At 44.9% G+C, this 17937-nt stretch overlaps 1 pseudogene; it reads right to left on the reverse strand.

The window, feature by feature from the left end:
* Positions 1-3240: 3240 nt before the first annotated feature.
* Positions 3241-3358, reverse strand: LOC134949922 (5S ribosomal RNA; annotated as a pseudogene).
* Between the last annotated feature and the right edge of the window lie 14579 nt (positions 3359-17937).

Below are 17937 nucleotides of genomic sequence, written 5' to 3' on the forward strand. Positions count from 1 at the left end.
ATTTCACAAACGTGTTCTCCCCCGACCACTGGCATAGGTTTGGTCTTTCTCTCTTTATGCCATATGAGTTTATTTCTTACGTCCTAGAGGATGCTGGGGTCCATATTAGTACCATGGGGTATAGACTGGTCCACCAGGACCCACTGGCACTTTAAGAGTTTGAGTGTAGGCTGGCTCCTCCCTCTATGCCCCTCCTACCAGACGGTTAAGAAAATGTGCCCGGAGGAGCTGGTCACAGCTAGGGGAGCTCTACAGAGTTTCCTTGGTAAAGTTTATTTTTAGAGTTTATTATTTTACAGGGAGGCTGCTGGCAACAGCCTCCCTGCAGTGAGAGACTAAGGGGGATAGCAGTGTCCGCCCTGCAGGGTCTGAGCCACTGCCTCCGCTGACTGGGCACTGAGCTCCAGAGGGGATAGATCGTTCCCCACCACAGGGGATCGCTCACCCCAGCAGCATGCCGCCACCCCCTTACAGAGCTGAAGATTGTGGCGAGTGAGTCGCTGACCCCCACCCCCCTAGCAAGCGGGGGCCGGTGTGAAGATAACGGCATCAGGGTAGGAGCGCAGCAGTACTAACTGCGCTCCAGGAGGCTCAGCGGTACATGGTGCGGCGTTGTGAGGGGCACCCTGAGCCAGCGCCTACACTGGTCACACAGCCTGTCGGGGGGGGGGGGGGGGGGGCCTGGATCTCAGCCAGCATGAATCCTCAGGCCAGTAAAATCCTGTGAAGAGCGGAAGACAGTGCCATTAAGGGGGCGGAGCTTCTCAGAGCGGACCCAGCAGCGTTCAGCGCCATTTTCCTACCTGCACAGCGCTGCAGGGGGTTGTAGAAGGGGGGGAGGCTGCAAAATGACTAACCTATTGTGGTGTACAGTCAGCGCTGATAGAGGGTCTCCCTTTATATTAAAAGCGCTGTGTGTGGGTTGGCTCCAATCTCTATCTCTTGCCATTCTTGGGGGTGAAACTGTCTGCCCTCCCGTGTGTGTGTGTGTCTGTGTGTTGTGTCTGTGGTCTCCATTAAGCAATGTCCAGGGACTCTGTGTCATATGCTGCTGAGGATATGTCCTCTCAGGATGATCCCATTCCATGTAATCATGATTGCACTGGTTTAGCACAGATTCCAGCAAGTGAGCCTGAGTGGTTATCCTCTATCAAATCTATGATTTCTCAGATTTCAAATAGGGTTGCACAAAATGAATATGTAACTCAGGCTTTACAGAACTCTATGGCAGTCTGGCCCAGTTCTGGTACATCAGGGCTCCCCACTGTATATTCACATAAACGTGCAGTTGCTCAGTTCATGCAGGATGATACTGATAATGCAGACGGGGATGTGCTGCGGGGGGCTGCATCGCTTGCAAAAGGGGTGCAATTGATGATAGAGGCTATTAGGGATGTGTTGAATATTGCTGATACAACACCTGAGCAGGTTGAGGAGGCTTACTTCAGTGAAAATAAGAAAGCCTTGCTAACCATCCCTGCGTAAAAGGAATTAAATGTTATTATTAAAAAGGCTTGGGAAAACCCGGATAAAAATTCCAGATACCTAAAAGGGTTCTGGTAGCATTTCCTTTCCTGATAGAGGATAGAAAAAAATGGGAAAACCCACCTATTGTTGACGCGTCAGTATCCAGACACTCAAAAAAGGTGGTTTTATCTCTTCCAGGATCTACCGCCTTGAAAGAGCTGGCTGATCGTAAAATTGATGTAGTGGATAGCGGAGGTAGTGTCGAAATTCAAAAAGGGGAGCAAAGCTGAACCAGGTAATGATAGACCAGTTAGTCTTACATCTATAGTGGGGAAAGTATTGTAAGGTATTCTAAGGGACAGTATTCAAAAGTCCTTGAAGCAAATAAGGTCATTAAAAGGAACCAACATGGATTTGTGAAGGACAGATCCTGTCAAATTAACTTACTTGGCCTTTATGAAACCGTAAGTGCGAACCTTGATCACGGTAAGGAGGTGGATGTAATCCTTTTAGACTTTGCTAAAGCTTTCGACACTGTACCACACATGCGTCTTATCTAGAAGCTACAAGAAATAGGGCTAGGGAGCACAATATGCACTTGGGTCAGTAATTAGTTAGATAATAGGGAGCAGCGCGTTGTGGTCAATGGATCATTTTCAAATTGGACTACAGTACTAAGTGGTGTGCCACAAGGGTCTGTACTTGGACCACTTTTGTTCAACATTTATATCAACGACTTAACAGGAGGTCTATAAAGCATGGTGTCAATTTTCGCTGACTATACCAAATTATGTAAGGTTATAAATACGGAGGGGCATGCTAAGTCTCTTCAGAACTACTTAACTAAACTGGAAGCATGGGCAGCAAAATACAGAATAAGATTCAACACAGACAAATGTAAGGTAATGCACTGTGGGGGTAAGACCAAAAATTACACCTACATACTAAATGGGGTAATACTAGGGGATTCCATACTGGAAAAAGACTTAGGGGTTCACATAGATAACAAATTAAGCAGCAGTACCCAAAGTAGGAGTGCAGCAAAGAAGGCTAATAAGATATTAGCATGCATAAAATGGGGAATTGATGCAAGGGACGAGAGTATTATACTCCCATTATATAAATCACTAGTGAGGCCACATCTTGAATACTGTGAGCATTTTGGGCACCATATTACAAAAAGGATATCCTGGAGCTAGAAAAGGTTCAGAGGCGGGCGACCAAACTAGTACAGAAAAATTGTATAGTTCCCGTATAGTACAGGAGCCAAGGAAGAAAAGAAGAAAGACTACACGTCTCTTCTGGGGCACACTTTATGTAGTAAATTGTGTAATATTATAGTATTTAAAATATAACTTTTATTAGTATTCCTCAAAAAATAAGGGGCTAAGAGGCAAGAATGGAACTGAAACAAGATAAAGATACTATCTATTTATCAAAAGGATAATCCATCCAATTCAAAATAGTTGATTGTACAAGGTGATACAAATCAAACTGATTGGCTCCGTTAAGCAAAAATTTGTGTCTCTCTATTGTTAGAAGAGCTGTGATCGAAATTTGAATGATATAAGGTTTTCTTCTTCTAAAAAGATGAAATATACCTATAATAAATCATACTAACAATGTTCTGGAAGAGAGAAGTATTTCTCTATCTAACAAAGCTGGGCTCACCCTGTTACTTGGTGAGAATCTGTTTCCATAAGCTGAAGTAGATATAGTGAGTATTGACAGATACTTTGGCTCCAGGTCTATTTATTTTCTGCAGGATAAAAATACCTGCAGTACCAAGTATTCTCTGGTGGTCTCCCAACCAGGTACTGACCTGGCCCACAGTGCTTGGCTTCCAAGATCAGACGAGGTTGGGCATACTCAGTATGGTTTGACCGCAGGTGGATATATCCTGCTTTATAATGCCCGGAACCAAGTATTGTGTAATGGAAGTTTCAGGAACTCTTTAAGTCCAGATATTAGTGGCACAACAATATGTGTTGATATTAGAGAGGACAAATTAGAGATGAGTCCTGAGCCAGAGTTCGGTTTACTGTTAAGCCTGATGCTGTCCCAAAATCCCCCTGTTGCACAAAAATTTCAGAAAAATAATGTATATACGTGAAAAGTCACCTAGGTATCTGAGAAACTTGGTGCAACAAACAGGTGTGCGGTTATTGCGGAGATATTGCAAAGAATGGGGCATCAGACATAAGGATAATATCCCACTGTTAGGTGCAGGGGTGAAGTGCCCCCAAGGATGAAAAAAATGAAGAAAAAAAATTAAAATATATATATATATATATATATATATAAAGAATCCTGAAACAGAGTTTGGTTTTACTGACAAACTTGACGTTGTCCCATTGTTGCCATGTTTCACAAGTATTTCAGGTCAAAATAATGTATATGATTGAATAGTCACAAAGGTATCTGAGAAACTTGATGCAACAAACAGATATGCAGTTATTGCGGAGAAATTGAAAACAAAGCGGCTTCAGAAATGAAGTGGGATCCTACTGTTAGGTGGAGGGGTAAAGTACCCCCCTTGGTCAGTGGAGACCGTCACTCGAGATCCATAATGGAGGGTGAGTCCAGCAGAGAGACGCGCCGGTGTCCGCGGTCCGTCAACCGGAAGTTTGGGAACCGGAAGTGACGACGTACGTTTCGCTCGTGGAGCTTGTTCACGAAATGCCTGCTCCCTGGTCCTCTGTTGCTGGTTTATAAGGACCTGATGGGTCCTATTGATTGAATAATTGATTGCTATAATAATTGATTAAGTAATAATAGGCTCTAAGTTGTATAGACGCAAGATTCTTATGAATAAATTTATGTCCACTATGCGGTCATAAACCTATAGTATAATTAAGGCTAGATTGCATAGAATTGGTGTTTAGAAAGATGTAAAAGTAGAGAACACCCTTAATAGGACTTATTAGGATTTTGATTGTAGCATATTGTTAGCACTATTGGAAACACTCTAATGTGCTGGGTATAGCACGGCATTATTGTTAAATCAGTATATCTGTTACTTAGATAGTAATCTACTGTGATAGAAAGTTGAAAATAGCAAAAATGTATAAATGAGAAGAAAAAAGAGAATGACAGATTGAAAATAAAGGGTAATTTATGATTATAAATAAAAATTAAATATAAAATATAAAAACCGTCGAGGAGATTGATCTAGCTCTGGGTGAAAGTTGATAATAGTAAAGTAAAATTATTAATGGTGATGAAAATATGTGGATGTGATTAATATTGAATGATGAAAATTATTAATAAACAATAAAATGGATTAAAAGAAAATTGCAATTCATGTTGTTGGAAATGGCTTTGTTCCTATAATTTGTGTATGGAAAATGGTGTGTTGCATGGGAGGAGCATGTGTGAACTGCGTAAAGTGAGGACTAGATGTGAAGTTTAACAATGACGAGGAGGAATGTAGAATTGTTCCAGGTGGGGTGCGGTGGTGGAGTGATGGAAGCACAGGTTGGCTGGAGTTGAAAAGAATGTGTACGTTTGTACAGAGGGCAAGTGTAATTTGCTGTGAAGTGAAAAAAAAAGGGGGGGGGGGAAGAGGGAGGAGGGAAGGGGAAAGGGGGAAAAAGAGGGGGGCTAAGTGGAGGAGAGGTTGGGGGGCGGAAAATGGCATTGAGTGAAGGGGACGGGGAAGATGAGGAAAAGGGGAAAGGGGTGTGAAAGGGAACTATGTTGCTTTGGGGCAGTGGTGAGAGTGGGGGGATGGTGGGGATCTGGCTGGGTGAAGGGGGGGGGGTGGAAAAAGAGATTTTGGGGCAATGTGGGGTGCGAGTAATGGGGTGAGATAGGTTGGAAGGGAGATGTAGATCTGATATTAGTATAGGCGGAGCGGAATTGGATGATGGTGAATGAAAGGGGCAAAAGGGAGGGAGGGATAGGGTGTAATTTGAGTATAGAAAAAGTTGGAAAAGTGACTGGTGAAAAGGAGGGAAGCGGTTGTGAAATGTGGTGACTGGGAGGTTGAGGAGCGGCTGAGTTGTATGATGATGTTCCAGAAGGAAATAATAGAGAGAGAGAAAGAAATAGAGAAAAAATTGGTGGTGCTGGCTATAACTATAAGCTTGAAAAATAAACACAATTGAGGGTTTATTGACTTGGATTTACTAAGGAGAAGAATGTTGTAATATGTTGAAAAGGAATTTACAGGAAAACACTGTAGTTGATATATTCATTGAGACCATTGGGAGCTAGAGTATTCAACCGGAAAGTCCATTCACTTTCTTTCTTCAAGAGTGTGGTCATGATATCTCCTCCTCTGATTCCCATTTTAACTTGTTCTAGGCCACATATTTTTAGATCCTGCGGGGAGCAGGAATGTTGTTGCAGAAAATGTCTGGAGACTGAGGTTAGTTGCTTCATCCTTTGTTGGTCTCTGTTTGCGACCAAACTAATCAAGGGCATGGAGACGCAGGAATACGCGGAAAGGCTTGCAAGGCTAGGCATGTTTACATTAGAAAAGAGGAGACTAAGAGGGGACATGATCAACATCTACAAATATATTAAGGGTCAATACACAGAGCTCGGGAGGGACCTGTTGTCTATAAGATCAGCACAGAGGACACGTGTTCACTCGCCATGGTTAGAGGAGAGGAGTTTCCGCACATTGAGGCGAAAAGGTTTTTTCACAGTAAGGACAATACATGTTTGGAATTCCCTGCCTGAGAGTAGTAACAGTGGACTCAGTCAACACCTTTAAGAATGGGTTAGCTAAATTGTTATTGGATAAAGATATTCAGGGTTATGGTGCGTAGGCACGCATTATTACTTAGAGCATCAGAATGGTTTGGGCCGTAGGCTTGTGGGCCATTACTTCAAAGGACATTATTCAAAGGATAACTACAAGTTTAAACATAATTTCGACGTTATTAGTTATATTGGTAACATCTTCAACTGATATTGATTGTGAAGTGACTCCTCCTCCTTCTTTCCTTCAACAGGTAATTCCATCTTCTACACTCCTGCAGAACATTGCACTCAAATAACTGCTGGTAATTCCATCTTTACACTCCTGCAGAACATTGCACTCAAATAACTGCTGGTAATTCCATCTTCTACACTCCTGCAGAACATTGCACTCAAATAACTGCTGGTGAATATATACTTGTCTAGGTTTATTGAAAATGAGAGCTGCAGATTATCACTACTGATTGCACTGAAAGACTTATTGGAAAATTTGGTGTTAAGAATTATAGCATTGCTATAGGTATAAGGCATCTGCTTTTTTTTTTTTTTTAACACATTTTATTAGAAGGATCACAAAATTGTTACATTAATAACAGAACATCCAAGCATACTGGGTATTCGAAGGACAAATGTAACTACAGTGCTTTGTAACATCAACTGAGTGGATCCCTTTTTTTTTTTTTATTGAAAGTTAAGGGAATTGAGGAGGGTAACTCTCAGCAACGGAGTGGCCGTCCGTCAAAGAGAGCTAACGGAGGAAATGAGAGGAAAGTAATACTCAGAGAGAGAGTAGACGGAATCGGAGGGATAGAGGAGTTGGAACAAATCCAATCAAAGAGGAGAGTAGGGGAGTAGAAAGGAGGGGTGGGGGGGTGGCCTACAGAGATAAAAGATAAATAGAGCTGCGATGCATGGTGTCAAGTTACAAATGGGGAAGGGGCCTGTTGTAAGATTAGCCATGGGGACCAAATTTTATCAAATTGTTTCGAGGTGTTACGGATAACAGCTGTCATATATTCCATTTTGAGTACGTACCAAATTCGGGAGATTATCACCGGTATTGGGGAGGGAGTCGGGCTCCTCCAGTCCATGGCTATTTGGCATGTCATTGCCGAAACTACATGCCGAAATAGCTTGTTTTGTTGTCTGGTAAGGGTGGGGAGGGACATGGGGAGCAGAAAGTATTGGGGGTCGGGAGGAATGGGAGTGTCAAATAAGCGCGAGGGGCAAGGTGATGAGCTCACCTCAAATCTTAAAAATTTTTGGGCTGGTCCACCATATGTGCAAGAACGAGCCAACGTCCGTACAGCCTCTCCAGCATCTATCCGAAGTGTCGGGAAACATAGTGTGTAGACGAGAGGAGACATAATACCAGCGATAGAGTAATTTGTAGATGTTTTCTTTAATTCTTACACATATGGAACTGGAGGCTGCATTATCCCAGATGTCCACCCAATCTTCGTTGTCTATAGCGAGTCCCAACTCCTTTTCCCATGCTAGCTCGTGGGGGGCCCGGGACGACGTGGGGTGGTCGCTAAGTAAAGCAGAAATATCTGAGATGAGGCCTCTAGTATTATTCGAAGGGGGACAATTGTCTGTGTAGAAGGGTAGTGGTGATGGTGGAATGAAAATGTCTGATTTGCAGATAACGAAAAAAGTCTGAAGAAGGGATTACTGATCCTTCTCGAATATCTGCAAATTGTGGGAAGGTAGCGTTGGAGGTGATGTCATTAACATATAGCATACCGCTAGTGCGCCATGATGTATACGAGGCTCTACACGTACCCGGGGGGAAGGCTGGGTTGTGGAATAACGGAATTAACGGGGACGGGGCCAAAGCGAACAGTCTGTTTGTCAGGTCCCATGTCGCTAATGAGCGACTTACCACTGGATGTGAGAGGACCGTACGGGGGCGCTGGTTCCGGCGGAGCCACAGTAGGGAGGATAGTGTAGCTAGACCAGTCTCCTCAGTCTCAATCCCCACCCAAACCTTCCGCGTCCCACCCTCGTTGCACCATTGTACACATTGAGAGAGTTGCGCAGCGTAAAAGTATTTCCTAAAGTCCGGGATACCCAGCCCCCCACCTCTGGAGGAGCGCTGAAGCAATTTAAGCCTAACGCGGGGGCGCTTACGATTCCAGATATAAAAGGAGGATTGGCTCTGCAGGGTCTTGAAAACATAGGTAGGAACATAAATCGGGAGAGTGTGAAACAAATACAGAAGTCGGGGGAGCACACTCATCTTGACAGAATTTATTCTGCCTATCCATGAGATAAAGTAGCTGGACCATTCCAGCAAGTCATCTTTGACTTTCTGCAATAAGCGGGGGTAATTTGCTTGGAAAAGTTGGTGGTGATGATGGGTCAAGTACACACCGAGGTACTTGATTTTCTTTGTATACCAGTTACAAGGAAGGATAGCTTGAAGTTCTTGTTTGAGAGCTGCCGGGATATGAAAGTTAAGGACCTCTGTTTTGTTCACATTAATTTTATAACCGGAAAATTGTGAATATGAACGGATCTCCGTTAATAGAGAGGGGAGGGACTGGGCTGGATTTGTGAGGGAAATCAGGACATCATCGGCATATAACGCTATCTTGTGTTCGGATAGGCCTGTGGATACTCCATGGATAGTGGTGTTATTACGAATCTTTGCTGCAAGGGGCTCCATGACTAGTGCGAAAATTAAATGGGAGAGGGGGCATCCCTGCCTGGTGCCGTTGGCAATCCCAAAACTGGCGAAGAAACACCGTTAACCAAAACCTGGGCCGATGGGGAGTGATAGAGTGCTTTAATCCCCTCTAGAAATTTTCCAGAGAATCCCATTCTGCCAAGGACTGCGAAGGTAAAAGACCACGAAATGCGGTCAAAAGCCTTCTCAGCGTCAAGAGCCAAAACGAGGGCGGGGGATTTCCGTTTTTGAATAGAGTAAATTAAGTCTATAGCCCTTCTAGTGTTGTCGGACGCCTGGCGTCCCGGAATGAGGCCGACCTGGTCTGGATGGACCAGTTCGGGCATCAGAGGTGCCAGGCGGTTGGCCAATATTTTCGCATATATCTTCAGATCGACATTCAATAGTGAGATTGGTCTATAATTTGAGCAACTGGTCGGGTCTTTATCAGGTTTTGGGATTACCACTATGTCAGCCCGGGTCGTCTCCGGTAGAAAGGAGGCCCCCTCAAGAATATTGTTGAATAAAGAGGATAGGTGTGGGGCTAGCGCTTTCGCAAACATTTTATAATACTGGGCTGTGAAACCGTCCAGCCCTGGAGCGGCCGACGAACGCATGGAGCGTATAGCAGCTATTGTCTCCTCCTCCGAGATCCGACTGTTAAGGGTGTCTGACTGAGTGTCAGATAGGGCTGGAAGGGGGGTATCAGACAGGTAGGAGCGTACTCCTCCAGCCCCGTCAGGTGGCAGAGGGGGTGGGTCAGACAAGTTATAAAGGGAGCTATAAAACAGGCGGAAATCTTCGGTCATCACTTCAGGGTCATAAGTATGGGTTCCCCTCTCTGGCGAGTACAACTTATCTATTGCGCCCAGCGCTTGTTTACGATGTAGTTTGTTGGCCAGTAGGGAGTCTATTTTATCCTTTTTATCATAGAAACGTTGCTGCAGCTTCCGGAGAATTAGTGCTGCACGGTTAGAGAGAAGGGTATTAAGTTGTCCCCGGAGGGAGTCAATCTGAGAGAAGAGGGAAGCGTCGGGGGATGCTTTATGCCTAGTTAATAAGTTGGCTATTGCAGATTCGAGTGAGGTGATCTCCTGCATCGCTTTTTTCCTAATTGCTGACTATTTCGCCAGCAAAGCTCCGCGAATCGTGGCCTTGTGAGCTTCCCACAGGACACTAAGCGAAATGTCAGGAGACATATTTTCGGTGAAGTAGTGTGTGATTGCTAGTCGAATTTCCTCCAGTGCAGAAGGGTGTTGCAAAAGCGAATCGTCTAGATGCCATTTATATTTCCTGCGAGGTGAACGGTATATATCTATGAGAAGGTAGACCCCAGCATGGTCCGACCAACTCAGTGGCGTGATACCTGCATCAAAGATCAGTGGTACCAGGGCCGAGGAGATGTGGATCATATCGATCCTGGAATAGTGTTGGTGTGGGGCCGAGAAATGGGTAAATTCTTTGGTGTGGGGGTGTTGGGATCGCCAGGTGTCGCAGAGGCCGTGGTGTTTCATGGTGGCAGTGAGAGTGCGGGAGGCTCGAGGCAGGGACATCGTGGAAGCGTGAGGTGAAGGGCCGGATCTATCTAACAACGGGTCAATGATGGTATTAAAATCACCACCCATGATAATGCTGCCCTGTGCTTCTCGTGACAGGCGCTTAGAGAGCGAGTCAAAGAACAGGGATTGGTCTTGGTTGGGAGCGTAAGTGGAAACCAAAGTGAGAGCCACAGAGCGGAGGGTACCCAGCACCATAAGAAACCGTCCGTCTGGGTCCGTCACAGTCCTGGAGTGGATAAACGGAATATTACGGTGAATTAACATGGCTACACCACGTTTTTTACAGTCTGCCGAGGCAAAGTAGGACTGGGAGAACCATTTACCCTTAAGTTGAGTATGGGGACCCGTGAGATGTGTTTCCTGAAGGAATGCTATGTCGATTTTCTCTCGTCTGCAAGCACTCAGGAACACAGTTCGCTTCCTAGGGGAGTTCAGGCCATTTACATTGACCGAGAAGATTTTAAGGGGCATGGCTCTTCACAGGAGGGGGTATGACATATCGCAGAACATGATCCAATAAAGGACTGTTTGAGTCAGGGGGAGGCCACCCCTCGGGGCAGGGAAAGAGAAGGAGCAGAAAGGTCAAACAGAAGCCACAAGAAAAAGGAGGAGAGGAAGAACGAAGAGAAGAGAAAACCCAAACGGGCAAAAATCCCTGAGGTCGTGGGTCCCATTCGGGGACCGCAGGCAAAGAAAACAGTATAAGTAGCAATGTATACATCAGGAAGGGATTGTAGGGGGGTAACTGAGGTACCATGTGAGAAAGGGTAAACTACCCGGGCCACAAGAGTTGAGAACGGTCGGGGCCACTTTACATTTATAAAGAACATGATATAATATGTAACAAATAGGACTGCGTCCAAGCAATAAAAACACAAGCAAAAAATCAAAAGGGGGGGGAATAATAACAAAAAAAAAAGGGGGGATACCACGGGGGTACAAATTAGTTTAACTTAACTATAACAGCAGTTACAGACAATAGTTACAACATTGGGTTTTGGACTGAGGTCAAATCCTCCGCAGCCATTGCTCATCACGAGGCATAAAGATGCTGCTCCGACATTTAGCGGGCAAACCACTGCGGGGACTCCCCCCAGATCAAGGAGGATCTCCGTCCATAGTGCGCTGGCGGATCACTATTGTCCAGTCAGGAAGGGGAGGTTGAGTGTGTGGCGATTTAGACGGTGAGGTCGCCAGGTCGGCTGCAGATGATACTGGGAGGAGGTCCAACTTTGCCAGCAACTCCTGTCCTTGGGCTAAAGTCTTGACAGAGTGAACAGAGTTGTTGACTGAGACGTGAAGTTGAAAGGGGAATCCCCATCTGTATCTAATCTGGTGCTGTCGCAGGACCCGGGTGACCGATTGGAGGTCCCGTCGTTTTTGGATGGTGGAGGGAGCCAGATCCTGAAATATCTGTAACTGCATACCCTTAAACAGGATCTCTGGGGAGTCCCGGACAGAAGACAGGATTTTCTCTTTTGAGCGGAAATAGTGGAAACGGACAATGACGTCCCTGGGTGGTTGTGCGGGGGACGGTTTTGCACGGAGTGCTCTATGAGCCCTATCACATAGACACTCTTCGGCTGTGAGATCTGGTACGAGGTGTATGAAGAATTCTCTCAGGAATGACGGCAACGATGGGCCGAGGACCGATTCTGGAACATTGCGTAATCGTAAGTTATTTCTACGCGAGCGATTTTCCTGGTCCTCCTGTCGCTCTTTGACAGTCTCCATTTCCTCGTGCAACCTAATGTCGAGGCGGTGTTGGGAGCGGCAGAGATCATCAGTCTTTGTTTCCAATGCATCCGTTCAGTTGCCAAGAGCTGTCAGGTCCGATTTAAATTCTGCGATAGCGTTAGAAAGTTCCTGTTTGAATGCGGACTGCACTCCCTCCAGTAGGCTCGACATTACCGCCTGGATCTGAGGATCAATACCCGCTTCTGAGGAGCACGGAGAAGGAGGAGAGCCTGCGGTCATGTTGGGGTTCTGCGGGCCCTTAGATTTTGAGCCCAAAAAGTTAGACGGGGCTTGTGTTACTTTCTTGTTTTTGGACATAATGGAATGTATAAAAGAGGGGGATAGGAGTGGGGGAGAAAAAAGAACAAAAAAGGGAAGAAAAAATTATTGAAGAAGGGACACAGTCCGTAGATTGTATAGTAGGCGAGCTGCGCAGGCAGGTCGAGCTGCTGACCTACAGCTCCACCCCGGGCTCCTATGAGTATGGGAAAGCAAGCGTTTCAGGCTTTAGGGAGCTCGAGGGGTGGAGAAGGGAGCCGCAGCAGATTCGTAGAGATTAACCGAGGTCCGAATTTTAATTTATTTCAGGCTTCAGTTAGTGTAGAGCAGGTCGCCAGCAGCAGCGGCCACCATAGGGGGACAAATACGTCAGCTTCAGGTACACCAACAGCGAAGTTGGAAGGAAGGTGCCAAGGAATATTACATATAAGGTCCAGCTACTTCATTATGGCACGCGTAATATTTTATTATAATGTATTAAATCATCTTGAGAGTGATTCGAGGATACGTGTATCCGGGCATCACGACAATGGAGCCATAACTCTTTCAGGTGCTATCCCTGCAGCTGGGGTAAGTCGCAGCCCAATCTCTCATCCTGTGGCCCAGGTACACATGGTAAGTATTAAAGCATTTTTGTGGCTATCTCAGCTACGGGCAGTAGTGCGAGCAGGTTTTGCAATCCTGCTGGGGTGAGGAAAGTGTGATGTAGTGTAGCTTAGACTTTATTCTGGCCAGTTGCCAGGCTGCAAGATGGAGGCTTTGAATTCCTGTCACAGGCCTCTGTGGAGCAGGAGTGTGAATAGAGAGATAAAATGGCCGCTGTGGCAGCAACTGGTACTCACTGTATTCCAGGTAGGCTGAGTGCAGAAGGTTGTGCAGCCTTCATGTGTCTTGTCCCAGGATAGGCACCCACAGGGTCCCCAGTGCAGCTGGAGTGCGGAGGGTCCCTCAGCAGGGGAACAATTCGGGAGCTGCGCCAATGCTTTGGCTGTTCCAGGTGTGTGTGCGGCGGCGGTGTTAACAGGCGCCTTGTAGTAACAATAATAGTGGGGGCCTTGGTGGTGTACAGCCCCTTCAGGGGTTATTACAGCAGCAGGGGCAGAATTTAGCAGGGGGGGGGTAAATTAATAATAGCAGAAACGGTCTCACCTCCCCACCAGACCCTAGCAGGGAAGATCGTATCCGGAGCGTATTTCTACAGCATTCAACTTCTAGCTACGTGCAGAGCAGGCTGAGGTGTTCCCCGGCCTCCGAATCAGCGGGAGCCCCTGCTGGTCACCAGAGCAACAGATAGATTCAGCCGCAGGGAGAGGAGGAAGTGCGCCGCCCGCACAGCTCCGACGGGACCCGTCCCCAGCCGTAGCGGTGGCCTCTGAAGGTCGGGTCACAGTCAGCCGCAGCCCAGCGCCTCACCCGCAGGCTCTGAGTGAGCGATCACAGCCGGCTGCGGGCAACTGCGGCGGCGTCCGCGCCTCGGATCCTGCCGCTCGACCACAGCGATCACGTCAGGTCCCGACTCCCAGCGAGTGACTAGGCCGCAACCTGCAGGGACAGCTGTCCGTGTCCCCCGGCTCCGCGACACCAGGTCACCCGATGCAGGGGCAGACAGGCACACCACAGGAGATGTGTAGCGTCAGGGAGATGTCCAAAAGCTTAGGCTGGGTGCACAATTTAGGTGTTGAAGCGGGAGAGCACAGACACCGCACGTCCTCTTCACAGCTTGCCAGGCCACGCCCCTTAGACATCTGCTTTTATGTTAGATTGCGTATGCACATGATGGGTTGCTATTGATAAATTGGAATGTTATCTCCTGAGTATAGGCATGAGGGCATGACTGTTAAATCTCGGTTGGATTGTTAGCTTGTTTTTTTAAAATTGTTTTATTACTGTCCATTGCTGGGGGGAGGGTTCAGTGGAGTTTGGGTGTAATCGGTGTATTCACATGCTTGGCCCATTACTTAAAGAGCATCAGAATGGCTTGGGCCGTAGGCTTGTGGGCCATTACTTCAAAGGACATTATTCAAAGGATAACTACAAGTTTAAATATAATTTCGACGTTACACCGACGTTAAACCGAAGGAAAACAGAAGGACAACAATCTAACCACAATCTGAACCACTAAAGGACAGCTTTCAAACATATGTGAGTCCAATTCCTCTACACATCCAACTACTCCAGCCTGAGTAACCCATACTTATAACTTAAATCTGTGATAGCAACGCAACAAGATCTTTACACTTCATCCGCAACTACTCAAATTTATATCTATAGCTTACCAAAAACATCTGAATTCTCAACTGTACCAATGTTATCTGTCTTTTTACACTATGAAAAGACATCCCCAAACTGCTCACTACAGCTCTCTTATGCAGACTCATGTATGTTTTTTGATGTAATGATTGCCTTGTAATTGGCATTGCATGTGTGGGGAAGTTGCACAGTGAAACCTAGTTTATTATTTCATGTTCACTGGTGTTTACCACCTTTGATCATTTGACCATTGTGGTCAGGTGTACTATATCTTTACATTTAGTGAGGTGTAGTCATGGTGTAAAGGACACAGTGTGATTCCTGATTTAGTAAAAAAAAAACACTGAGCAACATCCCCAAACAGGTAATTTCAACTTTAAACTTGTCATTTATTTTGTACGGTCTAGACATGGCTACTAATGACAAATGCACAGACAAAATTCTTAAAGCTATGAGTGCAAATGCTAGGAGCTTGGGAGACAAAATTCCAGAACTAATTGCAATAATGACAAGGGATAACCTGGATTTTGTCGCAATTATATGGAGTCATGGTGCAATGAGAATCATGACTGGGACATAGCTATACCAGGATCCAATTTATTTAGGAAGGATAGAAATAGGAAGAATAGGAGGAGGGGTAGCAATGTATGTGAAAAACAGCATAAATGCTACTTTAATACAAAATATTGAAGACAAAACTGAGGCCCTATGGGTCACCATAGAAACTGGGGAGAAGGACATTATTCGCATTGGGGTGATCCATAGACCACCAGGCCAGGGGCAGGATTTGGACAGGAACCTATTATTAGACATCACTAAAATGGCTTTAAAGGGAGAAGTCATAATCATGGGAGACTTTAATTTACCTGATGTACATTGGGAGGAGTCTTTTGCAAGTTCAGCTACAAGTGGCAAATTTCTAAATTCCTTACAGGGAGCATCTCTCAAGCAATTGGTGAGGGAGCCCACTCGCAAAGACTCAATATTAGATTTAATTCTTACAAATGGTGATAGGATATCCGACATATATGTGTGTGAGCACCTGGGATCCAGTGATCATCAAGCAGTATGGTTTAGTATAAAGACAGGATCCAACTCCTGTCATACAAAAATAAAGGTGTTGGATTTTAGAAATGCTGACTTTGCAAAAATGGGGAGATGTCTAAGTGATTCATTGGTGGACTGGAGGAACTTGGAAGGAGTGCAGGAGAGGTGGGAAAAACTGAAAAGTGCAATATTAAGTGCAACAGACCTTTGTATCAAAAGGGTTAGGAAAAACACCAGGAAAATAAAGCCAGTGTGGTTCACAAAAGAAGTAGCAACTAGTGTGAAAGCAAAAAAGATGGCTTTTAGGAAATACAAACACACTCAAAATAATAACGACAAAGAGGTGTATCTTGACAGACGGAAGGATGCTAAGAAAGTAATCAGACGTGCAAAGGCAGAAGCTGAGGAGAAAATGGCCCAGTCAGTAGATAAAGGGGACAAAACTTTTTTTTTAAGTATATAAGCGAAAGGAGAAAATCAAATGGAGGAATAATAAGACTTAAGACAGAGAGTGAGCATTTGGTGGAGGGAGACAAGGCAATAGCAGATCACCTAAATAATTATTTTTGCTCAGTATTTACTACAGAGGAAGGGATGGGGCTACAGTTAAGTTGCAAGGACATTCATAAAAATAAGGCAGATGAAAGTACATTTACAGAGGAGAAGGTCCTAACAGAACTTTCAAAACTAAAAGTGGATAAATCTATGGGACCAGATGGAATACACCCAAGGATACTCAAAGAGCTAAAAGATGTGCTGGTTACACCTTTAACAGAATTATTTAACCAGTCACTAAATACAGGTGCTATTCCAGAGGACTGGAAAAGAGCAAATGTAGTTCCACTGCACAAAAGTGGAAGCAAGGAAGAAGCAAGTAACTACAGACCAGTAAGCCTTACATCAGTAGTAGGCAAAGTAATGGAAAAAATATTAAAAGAAAGAGTTGTGGAATATCTTAAATCAAACAACTTATAGGATCCAAAACAGCATGGATTTACTGGTGGGAGATCATGCCAAACAAATCTTATTTACTTTTTTGACTCTGACGAAAATAATAGATCATGGGGGAGCTGTAGATGTAGCATATCTAGACTTTAGTAAGGCATTTGACACTGTCCCACATCGCAGACTGCTAAATAAACTTGAAAGCGTGGGGGTGGATTATAAAACGGTTAAATGGATAAGAACCTGGTTGCAGGATAGTAAACAGACAGTTGTAGTGAATGGAGTTCAATCTATGGAGGGAAATGTTATCAGTGGAGTACCCCAGGGATCTGTACTTGGTCCAGTTCTCTTTAATATCTTTGTTGGTGACATTGCAGATGGTATTGAAGGGAAGGTATGCCTTTTTGCAGATGATACAAATATATGCAACAGGGTAGACACACTGGGAGGTGTAAAACAAATGATTGATGACCTAGGTAGGCTTGAGAAATGGTCAAGAACGTGGCAACTGCAGTTTAATGCTAAAAAATGCAAAATCGTGCACTTGGGTCTCAAAAACCCAAAGGCTAAATATAGTATCAAGGGTACTATAATGGAAACTACTGAGGAGGAAAGGGATTTAGGAGTCACTATTTCAAGTGACTTGAAGGCAGGAAAGCAATGCAACAAAGCAATAAGGAAGGCAAGTCAGATGCTTGGTTGCATAGGGAGAGTAATCAGTAGCAGGAAAAAAGTGATAATGCCACTGTATAGGTCATTGGTGCGTCCCCATCTGGAATACTGTGTCCAGTTCTGGAGACCATATCTCCAGAAAGATATAAATACATTAGAGAGTGTACAAAGGAGGTCAACTAAAATGGTGCATGGCCTACATCACAAAACTTACCCGGAAAGGCTGAAAGATCTTAACATGTATAGTTTGGAGGAGAGAAGGGAAAGGGGGGACATGATAGAAGCTTTCAAATATATCAAGGGTCTTAACAAAGTTCAGGAGGGAAACATTCTTCAAAGGAAGAGAAGTATTAGAATTCGAGGACATACACTGAGACTGGAGGGGGGGAGGTTCAGGGGAAATTTAAGGAAAAATTACTTCACAGAAAGGGTAGTGGATAAGTGGAATAGCCTCCCATCAGAGGTGGTAGAGGCTAAGACTGTAGAGCAATGTAAACATGCTTGGGATAGGCATATGAATATCCTTACAAAGAATTAAGGTTCAAAAAGGGTTGAGATTGCCTAAAGGATAAAAAAAAAGGGTCAGACTAGATGGGCCAA

This window comes from Pseudophryne corroboree, chromosome 1 (genome assembly GCF_028390025.1).
Source record: "Pseudophryne corroboree isolate aPseCor3 chromosome 1, aPseCor3.hap2, whole genome shotgun sequence".
Taxonomy (NCBI): domain Eukaryota; kingdom Metazoa; phylum Chordata; class Amphibia; order Anura; family Myobatrachidae; genus Pseudophryne; species Pseudophryne corroboree.